General features: G+C 40.3%; 1 long non-coding RNA gene across 1 annotated transcript in view; it reads left to right on the top strand.

Moving 5' to 3' along the window:
• LOC141925606 (uncharacterized) overlaps nt 1-17,594 on the top strand; it is a 59,500-nt gene extending 41,906 nt beyond the window's left edge. The window contains exon 3 of the long non-coding RNA XR_012623889.1: nt 17,442-17,594. This is a non-coding gene — a long non-coding RNA (uncharacterized LOC141925606). The remainder of the gene's footprint in view (nt 1-17,441) is intronic.
• Nucleotides 17,595-18,580: the final 986 nt, after the last annotated feature.

Below are 18,580 nucleotides of genomic sequence, written 5' to 3'. Positions count from 1 at the left end.
TAGCTTCATTGCAGCTGTTAATAAAAATAGATGGTGTGACTGTTCTGGAAAGTCTTTGTGAGATGGTTATGATAGTAACAGTGGGAACTGTATTGCCCCAGCCCTTTGCAGATTCCCCTTCTCACGTACCTTTCCTTAAATTAGCACTTGCAGTACCTAACCTTAAATTGAGGGAAAAGGGATTGCATTTCTTTCCATGAACAGGAGCTGTATCTCTATATCAAAGGCACTCACCTATAGTGCTGCAGATTGCCTTTCCTCAAAACATTTAAGGAAGGTAGCATTTACCTTGTGTCACCAGGCCACTGAACATTAACCACAGGAGACGCTTCTTAGACTCTACAGGCTCTCAAACTGTGAGACCTTAAAAATAATTACTAGCAGACCTATTGGGAAAGGCAGAGAGATTTCATGAAGTACTCCTGCCCTGCAGTGTTAGGTTGGCACAACCAAGACAGATTTAAACTAGCTGTGGCAGAACTGAGCCCTGAGGTGGCTAATCACCTGACAATTTTCAACTTCGTCAATGTCTGAGATTCTATGGTCATCTTCTAGGGTGTGCTTTTCCCTTCTTCTCTATGTGTGACATCAGAAACATGAATATCAGGGCAATGGTGGATGTGACATTAATGGTACAAACTGCAAAAGACATTGATGTGAACTCCAAATCCATCACTCTGTGTTCTGCATACACAGTGCTTGCATGCAGCACACCATAGGTATGAGGCAGCAAGCAATGGTGTTGGACATTCTGAGGGACAGGACCTTTTTGGAAGATAATTCTGCATTTTACTACTAAAAAGCCAGGAGATATCATTACAGAAGGCCACAATGTGAAACTGTCAAAAGCTCATGCTATCTTCAAATAAAGCTTATCAAGGTAGTAGAGCAGAAAGTAAATTTTAATGACTGAAGTGAAGAGAAAGGAGGCAATGGGAGGCCTCCCATTTGTGTGAACTTTATGTTCAAAGAAGTTGCATACAGTTACATCCTGCTCTTATCAAACTGATAAGCCATAAAGTTTGAGACATATAATCTTCAAGGACAGGCATAAATACTACATCAGAGGTATTCTTTGACTTGGTATTCTAATTTTCTTTGCTCAAATCCTCTTAGTTTTCTGCTTTATGTTTTAGTTTTGCACAATGCCAACACTCAATCTGTTTACATAAAGCTTAAAACATTGTTTCCCTTTTCCCTGGGTCAGAAATTACATTTTTCTTCCTTCTTATTTCCTCTCATTATAATAACAAGTCAATATATTTAATTTCCAGTTAGCGTGGAAGCATCCAATTTTTGACATTTTTAGGGGAGCCCATAATATGTTTGGCAGAGTCATCAAATCATGGAATAAATGTAGTCCTTTTTAAAGTAAATCAGACATATCAGACATAGAAACTATGTGTCTTCTTGCTTCATTAGACCTGGTGTTGTACATGTCATTCCAGATAATTTGATTAGTTCAGCAGCTCCTGAGAGTATATTATGAAAGAATATGCAGTATGAAGGAGAGAAAGTTTTCCCTGTGAGAAGTGGATGCTAGTCCGAAGAGGGCTGTTGATTTGGTATCCTTCCTTAGCCTTTGGGGCCTGCTTTTGTGAATGCTAAGCGCTTATAAGCTGAGTGATGTTATTTCTGAAAAGTGGACCCTAACACTAAGATTCATGTCCAGTGTGTTACAGCCAATTGCTAGAGGCGATTCAGCTGACCTATTTTATATGCAGTGCCTCAGCTTCCATGGAAGGAGAGGAGTCATCCTAGAACTGCACAAAGTGTGAAGTATGAGGTATCTCATTCTCTGTACCTAGGGCTTGGGAGGTTAGACAAAGACATGTAATAGCAAATCCTTCACAAAAATTTTTCTCTCAGATTTGCTTTTGGTTTATATGCAGTATTAAACCAGAGAGAACAATTCAAAGTATTTTACTGAGTGATAATTGTTTGTCTTTATAGATAAGACTAGACTTATGGATTTGGAGGGAAATTTGCCCTCTGTCTCTCCCTTGTTTATTCTCCTTCAGAAGCTTACCTCTGTTGTATCCCTGGGAAGCTTAATGGAGAAAATGTATCAGTTCATGACCCCAGGTATTTTCTAAAGCCATCCAGCTCATCCTAAAGTTTTCAGACATTTCTGACACAGTTTTGTGTGGGAAATATGCCAGAAGCCCACCTGGCTTATGGCCCAGGTCTGAATTGCCCTCCGGTCACTTCTGGAGAAAAGAACACCTGCCCAGAATTAATCTGAGTTCTGTCACATTGAAGTATGGTGAGAACATCCTTCACAGTTTTAGAGTCCTGACTTTCACTTGCACCTCTTGCTACTGATAATTAACTTCTGTTCATTGCTTTGTATAAACTACAGGCAGAAATAGCAGAAAGACCATGGACTCTGGGGCCCTTCCATGAAACTGAGAAAATTTTCTGACAGAACAAGGGAAAGGTAATGCATGGGTAAAATTTAATTAAAGTCCAGATGAGCATAGTTCTTTCACAATGAATGAAAGGGAACAGTGTCCTCTGGCTGGGAGCTCTCTGTGGAATTAGGTTTTAGCTCATCTGCAGGAATACAGAGTGGACTGAAAGAACAGGTTATCTGCTGCTTAGAAGATAAACAGACTGCTGTTGGGGAACTCCAGGAGAGTTAGAAGACCAGGGGTATGGTCAGCCAGGCATTAATATCCGCAAGACATATTTACAGGAGCTCACATGGGCTTCCTTAAATTTTCCAAAAGATCACCTAGATTTCCAAGGCCACCATGAGAAAAGAGAAACAGACTACTCCATAATGGAAAAGGTAAACTCCCACTCCTCTTTGAGTGCAGATACAGGTCTGGGATTTGAGTTACTACAAAAGAGGACTGCACAAAGCAAGGAAGCAAGGAAGTTGGGTGTTTCTAAGGCCTGCTAATAAGCTGTGTGATTTTTTTTTTCCCATTATAATGGGGAGAATGATAGTGATAACCCCTGTAAAATATCTTGGGGATAACAGTGCTACCCTGAAAATATGCTCTGCTTGCCCTCTAGACATGCTAGGTGTTCTTGTAAGTGGTGGGATAGAGGGAGGAATTATTGATTTTTCAGTGGAGAGCCTCTCCATTTTCAGTATCTGCCTTTCAAAAGGCACACTATCAAATCTTAGTCCATAGCAGCCTTCCTTACACAGTCCCTCTTGTACAAAACTTGTGAGCCCCAAGTATCCAGTGCGGTATTGCTTGTCAGTCGCTATAACATCTGAAAACATGCTTCTCTCAGAAGCATTTTCAGAGGCCTACTTTTGTACTGGTATCTGCAACAAACTTGTCTGCTTAGATATGCAGGTGAAAACTGGTTGCTCATTTTATACAGAAATCTGCTTTCAACCATCTGTGTTCTTTTTGCCTTTTAACAGCTAAGATCTGTCAGGTGGGAACTCTCCCACTTCCTAGCTGTTCCCAGACACCACACTGCAATTTTGGCACCCCAAAAAACAAAGTGGGGAGAGAGTTGTGTAATATATATCTACTTTGTGCTCCATTAATCATAGAAATTAAATTTAGTTGTACATGCCTGGAGTAACTTGGCAAGGGGACATGGAGGCAAGAACACGCTTTGTAAATTGTCAAACTGAGTACAAAGTTCTGGGCCTTTTATGGGAGCACATTCTTGGGACTACCTAAAAATCAATAGACAAAATAGAAAACAATAAATCAATGTGGTTTCTTCTCAGCTGTAGAAGTGAATAATTCACCTCATAGGTAGTTCTAATTTTATAGGATAGCCAAGATCTATGGTGAACAGCAAAAGCACAAACTGCAGGGTGCAGGTAGCAAGCATGTAACACCATGGAGCTGTTTAGCCCCACAGCAGGAGAGTGAGAATCCCAGGGCTGGACTGAGTACAGAAGGGCCAGACCATAAAGGATGATTTAGAAAAGTCCATTCAAACACAACTTTTTTTTCTAAGACTTACCAAAAAAAAAATCTTCCACTGAGATGAAAAGATTGTATCAGTGATCTCTTCAACAGTATGAATTCAGCTCTGTAACATGGCATTAGACTGCCACTCTATGGCAAGACACAGTCCAGCAGCTGCTCTGCCTTAGTTTCCCCAGTAGTATTTCCAGCTTACTCTAGTGGCTTATGGCTTCAAGGCCAGGCAGCTTGAAAGGGTCAGCCCACCTCTGTCCATCTTGTCCTTCCTCAGAGTCTGGAGACAAAAGTAGTCACACAGAGAGCTCTCCAGACCAGCCAGGTTGGATTTGCAGTGCCTCCAGAAAAAGCTTCTTACCTTGTTTTGTGGGCTGAGCTCTCAGATTCATCCTTTGCTGTCTCCTATGGCTTAACCTCTGTGCAAAGCCTACCATTTTTCAGGGAACTCTGGTTAGCCAAACTCTTCTCAAAAAATTTCAGCTGGAAGCTTCCCTACTTCCAGTTCCCAAATGGGAGCTCTCACCTTTCCAGCCCTTCTTACATGTGTGAAATAAAGCTGAATGTGGTGGTGCAGTTTAGTGCTTACTGTATGCAGGGACAAATCATATTTTAAAAATGACAAAAATGTCGTTGTAGTATTGCAGAAAGAACAAGCCCCTCATCTTTCAAGCAACAGCTAGATAAAAAAATTCCCTTGCTAGTCTCTTGCCCATAATAAATCAGGTCTGTGCCACAGGCAACTCAGTCTGCAGTGGGCTGAAATGTTGGGTCAGCACATGGTGGTCTCCAAGCTGCCTTGTCATCTTTGCTGGAAGCAGACATTATGAAAGATTTGATTACGCAGAGTAGTGTGTTTCCCAGCTAGGGTAGGACTCAGATAAAAAAAGGATTATTGATAGAGAAGGGGTGAGAAATAAAATTGCAGAGAGATTCTATTTATCAAGCATTTTTCCCCAGTCAAGTACTGACTGCCATTAGAGGTGCCGACAGTGGCCAGTGACAGACAGCAGTGCCAGGTTTGGGTCAGCACTAATAGAGAGCTTGCACTGCTTACTGGAAGAATGACTGGTATCATTTTTTTTTTTATTGTTTTTTAATCTCACCTGCTTATGTAGTAGATACTTCTGAAATAGAAAGAACTCTGTGACTAGAGCCTGTCATGGGAAGGGGCTGCAGAAATATCTTGATAGGTAAGGTAGAGGACAGTAATGGAGATAGCCAGGTCTCTGATGAAAAGGCTTAACGGAAGAGGAACAATAAGAATCAATTTGTACTCACACACAGCAATCAAAATGAAAACCCTGGGGTTTGCAAAATAATAGTTCATGATAACCAGAAGGTAAACAAAGTGTGGTCTCATTTGATATTGAAGAATTATCATCTTTCTCCTTAGATAATAGCCCTATTGTCTTCAAACGATCTGCAGAGAATACATATAGTAACCTGATGGTTATACAACTATTTTTCCTGGCACATACTGTCTTGTCTTACAACATCCTTGTGAAAGAAATCCTACCCTTTCTAGAAATACCGTCAGTGATTCTGTAAAAAAAAAAAAAGAAGACATGATTGTCATTCCACTGATGGGAGAAAATTATGTTACTGCACTAATAAGCATACAGCTTTATCACTGACTGCAGCTCACAGCTATTGCAGGTGCCCTGTGCTTTGCTGCTGTAGACTGCACTGCTTTCTGGAATTTGGGCAGGATGAGGAGGGAGAAACAGACCACTCACTAACATCACTGAATTTTCGAAATCTTGTATTTGAATTGTTTCTGAAAACAGCCTGAAGAGTGAGTGCAAATTAAAAATACCAGAGGATATTTTAGCCGAGTCTGTAAGAGATTTCAGTGACAAGTGTCCTACTCAGGACAAAACTGCCAGCAGCAGCTGAAGCAGAATCAGGATTTGGCTCAGACTACAATAGTGTTCAAGATTTGGGCAGGATTCTGTCATGACCATTGAGAACAGAGACATTATGAGGAGTTTGTCCTGCTGCAACTTGAAACCTTTCACACAAAGTCCAAAATCAAACAGACCTAATGCTTAGGCTAGAAGGGAATCCACTGCAGTTGTATAATCAGAGCTTCTCAATGTACAGAAGTGTAAAGCCACATGCCCGTTTCTTCATAAACTCTTCTGCTAGGGCTATCACCCAGCCGGTCATCACCTTTGACTCTGATTTCCCAAGTGTTCACATAAGGCCTCTAAATGAATAGAGATTCTTCTTTGTTTAGGTCTGCAGTGCGGCCTTTATTAATACCTACTCTGCTAAATGCCTCCTCTGGATCCTCACTGACTTCTGTTTCAGTTGCTATGACATCCGTTTTCTCTGACCTTAATTAATGGAATGTACAGGGCAATTATCAGAAGGCTGCAGATGGGATGCAAGTGTGCCAGTGTGGCTATGTCCAGCTCAGCCTGAGCCCTTTTCATCTTGAGCCTCTCCTCTCCCAGCCCATTGCTCTGACTGTTACTGCCATGCATCCACTTCTTTGACTCTGCCTTTTCTAGTAAATCAGATATATATTGCTGGTCTTCATTTCCAAGGGCCTTGATGAAATATCTATCTCCACGTTTACCTATCATCTTTCAGACAGCATTGGCTTGCCAGCTCTCTCATCCTGTCAGCCACTGACGCTCATTTCCTGAATAGTTTCAACATGCATAATTTGCTTGTCTTCATGCAGTTCCTCATGCTGGTGGCAGCGGCAACAAGAGACATTGACAATAGCTAGGCTGCAGGCACACAGAGCCTGCTGGCCCTATTGTCAGCGCTGACCTATGTTGTCTTCTGGTTACTTGCCACTTTCTTGTCAGTATGCTTCCATTCCTTGTCTCCCTATACTTGGACAACAAGCTCTTTGAAGCAGAGACTTTTTATTCTGTGCTGGTATAAAGCTTTGACTTGCCAAACATTTCTAGGCATGAGAGTAATGCAAACATGGTGGGCTTCTATTCTCTGGTAATGTCATGAATTTTCTTAACAAATACATTCTGCTTAATTTTTTGGTGATGAATTGGTGAGTAGTTCAGTATGGTTACAATAAAAAAGTCAAAGCTCGGGGTTTTGTTTTAGTAAAAATGTGGATATGTGCTTGAAGATTGTTTTCAGAGTTTAAAAAGCAAAAGATAAACCCTTCTGAATAAATGAACATCTCAAAAGCAAACCCGTATGAACTAAAGTGATAAAAAAACCTGGCACTGATCCTCAGAAAGCCAAACTATTATTTCTCACTTAACTCTACTTTTATAATTCTGCCTGCTCCTTATGGAACTGGCATTCCTATTCATGACTTGCCGATGATGCTGCAAATCATGAAAACATAGTTGGGTAGTAATTTTGTGGCACAGCAGACAAACATAGACAAACATATCATTTCTACTTACTGTAAGAGTTTTTCACTGAAAGAATATCCTGAAATTGGATATATGTGATTGTGAAAGTTGGGAACTGCATTCTTTCTTCTCTTTCAAGATGGCTACAAATACGCTTGAAACACCAAAACACATTAAAAACATGCATCCTTGAACATGGACTTCATTTCTGGGCCTGATTCCCCAGAGTACTTGAGCTATTTTGCACATCACCATACAGTGGCCTTCTTGTACAAACTAAAACTTAAGAATGTCACCAGAAGGAAGTGACTGACCTCTTCCTGTATAACAAACAAGTGGATCCCATGATGGGGGACATCAGATTTAAAGATGCCTTACCTCACTTCTGAGTGAATGATTCAGCTACTTCTTTTCCTGATAAAAAGATCAATGTGCTCTTTTCTAAACAGAGTTTCGGTAATGGGACTTAAGACTGCAGAACACCTTGATAAAGAATGGACATTTAGAGGCATTTTTCCCTTATTACACAGACGTTTTCTTTGTGTGTTTTTACCTCTTTTCACAGCTTTAGTAACAAAATGTAGTTTACCAAGAGTAAAATTCTCATCCCCTTTTGCCCACTCCCCCTCCCAAAACTCTACCCAGACAAAAAGTTAAGCCTTTGCCCTTACTACACAAAGAATATTTTACCGAACAAATGCATTGCTGCTGCCTTTGACACGAGAGGTGAAAATGCTACATTTTTTCAGTGTTTCTTTATAGTAACCATTTGTCAAGGAGAAGGGGTAATGAGAAATACAGTCACTTCTGTCTTCACAAATTTAAGTGAAGATAAGTTCAAAAAATCCTAACCATGCAATCAGTACAAACTGTTGCTATTATATTCCTGACTATGGACATACTTAACAGGCTACTCAGTCTTTCTGTTTTCAAATTCATTGACTTGTGGTAGAGTTATTTTCTTGGATTTCTTTTAAAGTGAGATAATGGGGCTGTTTATTTTGCAATTCACAGAGAAAAGTCCTTGTGCAGCAATTGGAACTACTTACCATCATCAGACAACTGCAATGTGCTCTAGTGTCTTGCAGACAGCAAGTCAACAATGATCATGTTGGTTACTCCATAAAAACAATAGAAAAATAATCTTGTGGCAGCATTCTGAAGTTAGATACCAAAGAAACTCAAACCTATTTTCAGAGTATAAACATTTCATGTTTAAGGAGCATTATACCTGTTAGGACTCAATAGTACAGTTCACCAAAATAGATATTCCACAGAACATACAGTAAGCTTCCAGGTCTAATTGCCCTTACAGATTTAAGCAGTTTTGTACTTTTATCATGCATCTACTCCTCAGATAGCGTAAGTCAACATTGCTCTACTAACTCAGCTCTTACCGCTTGAGGCTCAGGGCTCCCCATTACAAAACAACTGCAAAGCTAGTATAAACTGCCCAAGGAAGATTCTGCCACAAGTTTCCAAGGGGTGTACAGACGTCAAAGCATGTTCCCTTCCTAGCAATGCTTGTCACCTGACAGGCTCTAGTTTCTGGACAAGCCCTCCAGAGCTCCTTTACAGTGGGAAAACAGTGGAGGTTTTTTCCCATTCACTCTGCTGATTTGAACACTACAGGACCTAATTCTCCAGAGGAACTTCTTCACGATTTAACAGGTGACTTGGTTCCCCTGCAACTTCAGTTCAATACTTGTAGAGCAGAAAGTGTGGCACTTCTTTTCTTGTAAGGATGTTTTGAGATGGTCAAACAGTCTGGTGTTCAAACACTTAAGCAAACAAACAAAAATTGAACTAAGAATAAAGAAAAGTAAGAATTTAAGAATAGAATATGAGTGTTAGACTATGTCAGGGAACAGCAATGGCCAGCTGCTTTATAGGGGCCAGGAGGATGATAATAAAGCAGGAGGCCAGAAGCCTCAACAGCCAGGGCACCATCCCACAGGACACGAGCAAGATGAGCCAGGCAGACCCAGGGATGGTAGCCAGGATGAGCTGAGAATCTGGGCTATCAGGCCAGTCCATGCCAGCAAAGCAGGCCTGAGGCAAACCTGGGAGCAAAAGGCAGTAAGTCAGAGCCAGTGATCATACCCAAAGCGAGATCATTGAGGCCCACAGCTGGCCACAGGCATACTTAAATACAGTCCCGGCCCCATGGGTAGAGGGGGTTGGTGGGGGTGTCAGGTGGGGCTGGTCAGGGAAATTAAGACCTATTAGTGCACTCAGGTCCCTGACAGAGCCTGAGTCTCCAATTCTTATTAAATTCTCACTACTGAATTGTTTCTGTGAAATTAAATTCTTAATACCTAAGCACATTTTCTCAAATACAGAGTCTTACTACCTTGCACTGGTGTCACCCTAAATACCTATTTACCATCTGGCCACTTGTTTAGGATCTTAACTTTGGATTTGGAATCTTCTGACATTTTGGAAGTTTAGAGCAAAAGATCTCATGAGAGGTTTTTTATTTATTTATTATTTAAAATCATCTGTTGCATTAGAAAAAGATCTTAGTATTTAATAAGTATCTCCTAGAACAGAACAGTATGAGAATGACCACTCTGAGTCAGTCCAAAGGTCTGTCTAATCTAACATCCACAGAATCACGGAATCATCTAGGTTGGAAAGGACCTTGAAGATCATCTAGTCCAACCATTAACCTAACACTGACAGTTCCCAACTACACCATATCCCTAAGCGCTATGTCAACCCAAGTCTTAAAAACCTCCAGGGATGGGGACTCCACCACCTCCCTGGGCAGCCCATTCCAACACCTAACAACCCGTTCTGGAAAGAAATACTTCCTAATATCCAGTCTAAACCTTCCCTGGCACAACTTGAGGCCATTACCTCTTGTCCTATTGCTTATTACTTGGTTCAAGAGACTCATCCCCAGCTCTCTGCAACCTCCTTTCAGGCAGTTGTAGAGGGCGATGAGGTCTCCCCTCAGCCTCCTCTTCTCCAGACTAAACAACCCCAGTTCCCTCAGCCGCTCCTCTTACGACATGGGCTCCAGACCCTTCACCAGCTTCGTTGCCCTTCTCTGGACACGCTCGAGTAATTCAATGTCCTTTTTGCAGTGAGGGGCCCAAAACTGAACACAGTCATCGAGGTGCGGCCTCACCAGTGCCGAGTACAGGGGTAAGATCCCTTCCCTGTCCCTGCTGGCCACGCTATTGCTGATACAAGCCAGGATGCCATTGGCCTTCTTGGCCACCTGGGCTCACTGCTGGCTCCTGTTCAGCCGGCTGTCAGTCAACACCCCCAGGTCCCTCTCTGACTGGCAGCTCTCCAGCCACTCCTCCCCAAGCCTGTAGCGCTGCTGGGGGTTGCTGTGGCCCAAGTGCAGCACCCGGCACTTGGCCTTATTGAAACTCCTACAGTTGGCCTTAGCCCATCGCTCCAGCCTGTCCAGATCTCTCTGCAGAGCCTCCCTACCCTCAAGCCGATCAACACTCCCACCCAACTTGGTGTCATCTGCAAACTTACTGATGACCTCGTCTAGGTCATCAATAAAGATGCCCTGGGGGACACCACTCGTGACTGGCCGCCAACTGGGTTTAACTCAGTTCACCACCACTCTTTGGGCCTGGCCAACCAGTGGCTAAAAGCAGCATGCCAGGAAACAGTGCAAGAATATGGTGAGATTGCCCTAGAATATGCTTTCAGCCTCCAACAGTATGCAGCTCAGCAAATCTGTGCCTCTCAAACCATATTTCAGTGATCTATATCAAACATTGGTGGGGCTTTTGTGGATTTGTGAAAGGATTCTGGATGTAAGAAAGAATGTAGTTTCAAGTTGTCAACATAAAAGTCAGGGAGAAGAAAGGCTGCAGTCTGAACCGTGAAGTTATTTTAGTCCAAGCCAAATTACTCTTTAGCTTGAGCACAAGCACAGAAATCTGAAAGCTAACACAGCCTCTCTTGGAAAGCTTTGTATAATTTAAAACACAGTCATACTACAAAACCAGTTTTCATCTCAGCTCAGCAACTCTCTTCATGATACGCAAGTGCCTTTCAAAAAAAAAGCCAGAACAAACCAGCTGAGACACAAGTTCCCTTTCCATCCATTCTCCTAATGATTGGAAGAAAAATCATTCCTCTTGAATTTTTGGTTCACAGATTTTAATGCAACGTCTTTTTCTTTTTTTTTTTTTTTAAAGATCCTAAATAGCCTTATTTAAAGCTCTGATTTTCAAGGTTTGATGATCAGAACTCCAAAATTCACATTCCAGAGAAGCACCTGCAACTGAAGCACCTAGAGTGACTAAGTGACTAGGTGAAGATTTAGGAACATGGTTTTTGTATAGCAATTAGGCTTTAAGAACTGAGAGGCTGAATAAAACCAGAAATCTAACAGAGTGATGCAACATTAACATTTGCTATGTTGGGAATAGTTTCTAATCACTTCTATTTCTCAGGCTTTTCTTGTGGTACTTTGATGGTGCTTCTACTGAATTTCTTACCTCCACTTATTAGACATTGCTGCAGTAAAAGTAAAATGATTCACTGAGTGCAGAAAAATAACAGAGGGGAGACCTTAAAAAGAGTGACTATTTTGCAGTCTCCAACCATTCCACTGGGGCTGAGTTCATAATTTTTGGTAAGCAGTAGAGTTACGAATATATGTTCCAAACTGACGGCTGTTTTGCAAGTTTTGCTTAATGATCAGTATTGAGAGGTCATATTAAAGATCATTCTATGAGAAATATTCATCCACAGGGAGCTGAGTATTTTAGTCCTTTAATGATCATCTCTGCGTGTGCATTTTGGAGCACTGGTTCTGGAATATCACCTATATACCTATCGTGAGGTCACTTGATGCACCTTTCTAAAAGTGCATATGTAAGCAAAAATGCTGATGGTCTTTTGTGCAGGGTACTTATCTAACTAAACCCAGGAATTATTGCAATTTGGTTTTAGTTTTGAAAGCTGCTGCTTTTACCTGCCCTGACAACTTCTTACCACACATTAATTTGTGTGTGTCTGAAAACTGCCTAATTTTTCCAGCTATGCCAGTTCATCTAATGAAAGATTTTTACCTACAGAGCTTGCATAGCCTGTCTTTACATTGTAACAGTTACAGCAAATACCAACAGAAATAACGGCATGTTTTCCTGACTTGGCAACATCCCTTGCCAAAATTCATGAAACACCACCAGACACATAAAACACAGGAGTATTATCATTAAAAGCAAAGGGTGTGTCATGTGGAAAAACAGAGGAGAGGGGCAGCTGTAATCCAGCCCACAGATATAGTTTGAAGCTGGTTTTCTAGTGTCATAATGACTTGTTTCTCCATTGAACTTCGAATGTGCAAGGACATTAAATACAATGGTAGGCAATGTGTGTGACAAACAGGGAAAAGCACAAACCATTTGGCCCTCTATAAGAATAAAGTTTTGTGCTTCAACAAAAGAATTAGGAACTGGAAGGCAGGACTTTAGGAGACTGGGACAAAAATTTTGGAAGAGGAAAATTCCAGCTTTACTATGGTATGGCAGATAATCCATATCCCAGTGATGGTACATTTTGCTGTCTGTCATCAGTTCTAGGTTTTACAAATACACAAGTACTTTGCTTCAGTTGAGTCTTACAAATTGTATCTGGAATTCAGCAATTAAACTAGATTATTTAAGATTTCTACTATATTCCCATATACTAATATACTTCTTCATTTTATATATTCCCATATACTAATACCTCCTCTGTTGAAATAAAAATATACTAAAAATCAAATTAAATAGGTTCTTTTCTTTGTTCAGCCATTTGCAACTTGCTTTCCTGTTCTGGTACTTGAGAAATAACAATGGGAGACTTATTTCCCCACACCTGTTAATAAAATCCGATTTTAAACTCATCAGTTTTGTCCATCTGACAGACATAAGATTTCACTAGTTAAAATAATTAGTCTTTGATAAAATTAACATTCTGAGTTATGAGTAGTGTCTTTATTGATGTTCTGTAGTCAACAGCAATTCCTCTCCTCCTCTATATAAAGAAATTCATATGCATGTATTTTTATAGTTTTTATTACTAAGCAATTCTACTAGAAATTTCTTTGGTTGATGTTAGCAAAAATGTATGTGATTATTTTGACTGTGATGTGTTATTCTGGAACAAGAAGGTTGTTGGCTGCCCAAGGAAACTCCTACAATGCTAAGGAAATAGCTGTGAAACTTCTATGCCCTGAAAGCACACAGGGGCCTCATTTACATGACTTTATCAAAACAACCACATCTGCTTCATCTGAAGCCTTTTGCCAGTTGACACAATGTGCAGAATTTCTTGGAAGCGTGGGTGTCCTTCAGCTGAGGACAAGACAATAATTATAGCATGATATTGATTTAAGTTTTACTATTTTAAGACAAAAAAAGAGTATCCACATATTGGACTTGCATAGCAAAAGATGTAAAGTAAGAGCAGTGTAATTATTCTTGTGACAATTTATGTGCAGATCAGCACTTAAACTGTGTTCACTGTCAAACTGAACTTGAATTTTAGACAGGTTATCCTCCTGCAGCGCCTGGGTTCCTGCAGGCGAGAGACATGTCAGCCTGGCAGTTTGGACTTCCCTGAACTAGGTCCATGCAGCCTGAGCTGCAAAAGAAAGTGGTGATTACCTTCCCAGGCCTTTCATCCTTCTCTGAACCATTTTTGCTCTTCAGCATCTGATTCTGTTGTCTTGACTGAACAGGACAAAGAAGTTGAGTTCCCTCTTTGTCTTTCCTTTTTTCAGGAAACCGTCATAGGTCTTCAATTACGCAGTAGTCCAACTGTTCAGAAACTTTTCCGCATGGGAGGGTTAAGGCAGAAGCCTTTCTTCAGGCTAGACTGCAGTATCTACAGTTCTACCAAAGACTTTTTACAACAGATGTTTGCCATGTTTTGCTAGAGGCTTGAACTGTTTACAGCTTTTCCTAAACATCAATTGTTAGTACAAAAAGCAGGTACAGAAAAGCCAACATTTCTTCTGTCCTTTTTCAACAAATTGGAGTAAAGAACATTGTTTGTCAGCTATAATGTGAATTTCTCATTTCCGCTTTACTGAATTTCAGAAGCAGAGTATTGTGTTGAAACTGAAGTGGTCTCCAGGTAAAGTATCTTTTGAGAAAATGATGGCACTCTAAATACAAATTTGGAATAATACTAGAGGGTTTTCAACTGTGACTTGGGCAATTTCAAACCAAGCCTAGATGGTGGTTTATTTCTCTACAGTGTGTTAAACAGTTTGTATTAAACAAAAGAAAAGCAACGGGGAAAATAATACATATTACACAAGATAATGCTTTTTCAACCTCTGAAGTTGCAGTGGTCAGATGTGCAGGTTTTTTTTCCTCTGTCCTATTTTACTTTTCTATTATTGTCAGCAAATTTAAAGTCTTCTGCAAATTAAATGATTTACGCTCTTTTGATGAAACTGATCTCTGTATTGAAAGAAAGTATTGTCTGCCAAATACTACCCATTCAGTTTTTAAGTTTGTCTGCAAGCTGTAAAGAGCCAAGCATTTACCTAGCTCATATGAAGCTTTCACATGGCTTCATTTTTGTGTCTTACTCCATGGAAGAGGAAATCTCCAGCTGGGACCAGCACAAATGCTAACATCTGATACTATGGAGCATACCCACTGGAATTTTCAGAAGAATCAGCTCCTAGGGCAAAAGAATCTATATCCACCTAAAGGATAAATGACAGAAATACTTGGACATCTCCTAGGGCTCCTGTAACAGCTTCCTGGCATTGTAAAAAAAAAAAATATAATCACAAGGGATAAAATTCTTATGATTGTCAGGAAATTTTTATGCAGAGATAATGTAGACCTTAGAAAAGTGGGAATTCATCTTAAAAAGGCTCAGCCATTGAAAACTTAGTTGTCTCTTCTGAACTAGCTGTGTGTCCTCTTTAAACGCCACAACCAAGTGACTGGTCCCATTCTGAGATAGTCCAGATTAGCCAGAACAAGCCACCCTGTAGGACTGCCTGTCTGTCTCCATGCTACAGACAGGGCATGGATGACTAGCAGAAACAAGGCATAAAACTCTTGCTAAGCTTAGCTCAGTTGAATACACCCTCAGGACATAGCTATGGGAGAAGTACAGCCCGTGGGAAAAAAAGTTTATTATGCTGGGGTCTTGGCTTCTTTTTAACATCATTTTCTGTTCACTGGTACTAGTGGACCCAAAAACCAGGACTTTGAATTATTCTTGAGCTTTCTGTTATTATTTGGACTACTTCACATACCACTTCAACAGTAGCCTCTATTACTTAAGTGCTGTACATTCAAACTGTACAGGAGACTGTGCTCTGTGTATTTAAAGAGATTCATTTTTAGGAAACTGTATCAGAATGCTACATTAAAAAACAAATCTCTCCTTAAATACCTAAAAACCTCAAGGTCTTCATAATGGGACAGTGCTAGCAAAAATAAGTTGTAAGGGACTTACCACTGTAGTGGTAGATAATGCAGGAAAATTACTGCATCTGTTCCTAAAGTAATCTTACAGAATCTTCATGTCTGCAAGAAAAGCTAGTAAAAATCAGCAGTGCTGAAGCTAGTGAAATAATTTCCAAACAGTTCAGTAAATAACAGGAATAATGCAAATACGGGGTCATTGCATTGTGTCATTTGAAAAAGTTCCTTGCTTTCACTCCTCTGTTTTCACATTTCTGTGATGACTTATTTCAGTTGTTTAACTATAGGAATGTGGTATTGGTGAGTCTAAAAACAAGGAGCTAAAGAATGAGGTTGAGTAACTTGCAGGGGTTAAGCCAGGCTAGATATTAGGGAGGGACAAAATGACCCGTGTCATGACTGGCAGTGCAGTTGTGACCTGGTACATGTTATTAGTAAACAAATGTGCAATGAACAGGTTATTTGCCATAGAGGCCCTTAAATTGCCAGAGGTAATCCTGATTTTTAACTGTAGCTTTATATCTCCCATTCATGATCAAAATCAGTCTATCCTCAGTAGAAGACAGGTAGAAGACAGTAGAAGACAGAAGACAATTTCATAGTTCAGTTTCCCAGAGGTCAGCAGAGGCACTGGGGTACAGCTTTCCTGCTGTGGAAAAGGACAGTCCACCATGTGCTCTTCAAGAGAGCACCACAGCCCAACATTGGAAATTTGAATTTGCCTGAGGGTCTGACTTTCATTTATGGTGACACTCTGTCTTGTCATATAAGGGGATAAACCAGGCTTAAATGAGACAGATCCTTGTATTCTGACCATACTACAGAAACCCTCTCCTTGACCAAGGAGTAGTACAGTGAGACAGGGAGAAAAATCAAAAATTATATTTGAAGTGGCATTTTCTTTGTGGTTGCTAGAAGAGTGATAGAAAGAAATAGGATCTTTTGACTATTCCCTTTGGTTTGCTAGTAAGTTGGCAGCTAGAAGTCCTAAAGCTTAGGGGATACATTTTTATACAGTTATTTACGTGGGAGCAAATAGATATTTTTCAAGTTACTATTGCTTATGTATTCATATTAATATAAATTAACAGCAACTGTATTCACCTCAAAATCAAAGGCTTGTTCTCACAGGTCTGGGGGATGAAGTTCAAAAGACTTTGCACTGATTATCCCTGACTTCTTGGTTTAGGATAGGCAAAGAAAAGCAAGAAAGAAGGAAAAAAATATTCCTAAAGAAAGTCCTTGTAGTATTTTAAGATGCCATTGGAATCCTGAGGTCTAAAATGTCTTGGGCAATTGACAGTTCTAACCATACACCTAGAAATAAATTGCTTTACAACCGTATAGCTCTGACAGTACATGCTAAGTAGCTTAAGGTAAGTACTTGAAAGTAGTTTTAAATGACAGTCTCTCATGAGTTGCCACTTATATGAGAACAGGGTACCTAAATGTCCTCCTGTGTATTCTGAAATCTCTTGTAAGTTCCAGAAGCTGGGGAGATAACCAACAAGGGGAAAAAGCTGATGCTAACAGAAATCAGATAATAACCACTCTCCCCCTTCTGTTATGTATTGTATTATCATGAGGTGATGAGTGAAAAGAGACGGTATTTAGTGCCAAGGAAAGAAAAAATTAGCATTGCGTGAGGTAGCAGACTGACACTGTTTAAATTCAGGATATAACTTTACAGTGACTGATTTATTTACCAAAAGATAGATACTACTACTCAGTTGTTTTAAATTAATTTCAATCTTCTTCCTTTGCAGTCATTACCAAGAAAACCTTTTTAACAACCTCTCCCCACCTGAGGAACTTTGTGCTTCACTTCCTACAGAGGGCTTGATTCTCAGTCTCCTTGCAGAAAAATAATGGCTGTTAGGTGACAAGGTCTAACAGAAAAACACCACCCAGACATGTGAAAACAGGTACATTCAAAACTTCTATTCTATAACTCTTCTTTTACAACCACCTGCACTATATAAGTCCCAAACCCTGATTTACATAGGCATGTGATCTTTGTTTTGCTCTGTCCCACAGCTGATGGAGGTGGCACATTCTCATTTTTGAGAATTAACTTAGGTGACTGTATCTTACAGACATTTGATAACCTGGTATTGAGTAAGATTTCCCCAAAATACCATTTAAGTACTTAAAAAAAATGGCCTTGAAATATGGTGTAGATTATCAGTGCTGACACCCTAATATGAAGTCTAATTATTATAGCTGTGCATCAAAAATAGTGAGGTACTTAAAAATGCAGGTGGTGAGTGAAATACTACACTAATGAGCAAGATGTCTACATAAGCTATCAGACACTCGTGGAATAGCATGCAGAAAATGACCAAAGATATATCATTGGTACTGAACAGAGGTGCTGAGGACTGAAGTGTATGTATTCAACATATAAAGTAATTCAAAAATGCAAAATAGGAGATGATAGCTAGAGACACATGTACAATGTATAAGTTACTAGTTAAAAAGATAAAAGGAGCTTGAGTTTGTAGGCTCTGAATTCAAGACATTAAAGAGCTGGATCTGGTTATATGGGGCTTGGTCACAGAGTACACCATACCACCCCGAAAGAAGTGTGAGAAATCCAGTACTGAGTAATCTGACATACCTGGGCACTACAAAGAATCTGGAACCTGGAAGCAGTGGGATGAGGAGCTGTTGCAATGACTGAGGAGCCTCCACAGTGACAGCAGCAGACTGTGGTCCCTGACAAGCAGTAGCAGCCAGGGACAGAGCAGCATGTGGCCAGTGGCAGGGTCAGGCTCTGGAAGGGGCAATGAACATGAAACATCACCCTCTTAACTTTGAAAAACACTGCTGCACATATATGAGTTTTCCATTTTTGTACTACATTATACTTTCCAAAGTTTAGTGCAAATTCCTCTTACATAGA

This window comes from Strix aluco, chromosome 7 (genome assembly GCF_031877795.1).
Source record: "Strix aluco isolate bStrAlu1 chromosome 7, bStrAlu1.hap1, whole genome shotgun sequence".
Classification (NCBI taxonomy): domain Eukaryota; kingdom Metazoa; phylum Chordata; class Aves; order Strigiformes; family Strigidae; genus Strix; species Strix aluco.
The sequence above is the reverse complement of the archived record's forward strand: the minus strand, read 5'-3'. Positions and strand labels throughout refer to the sequence as shown.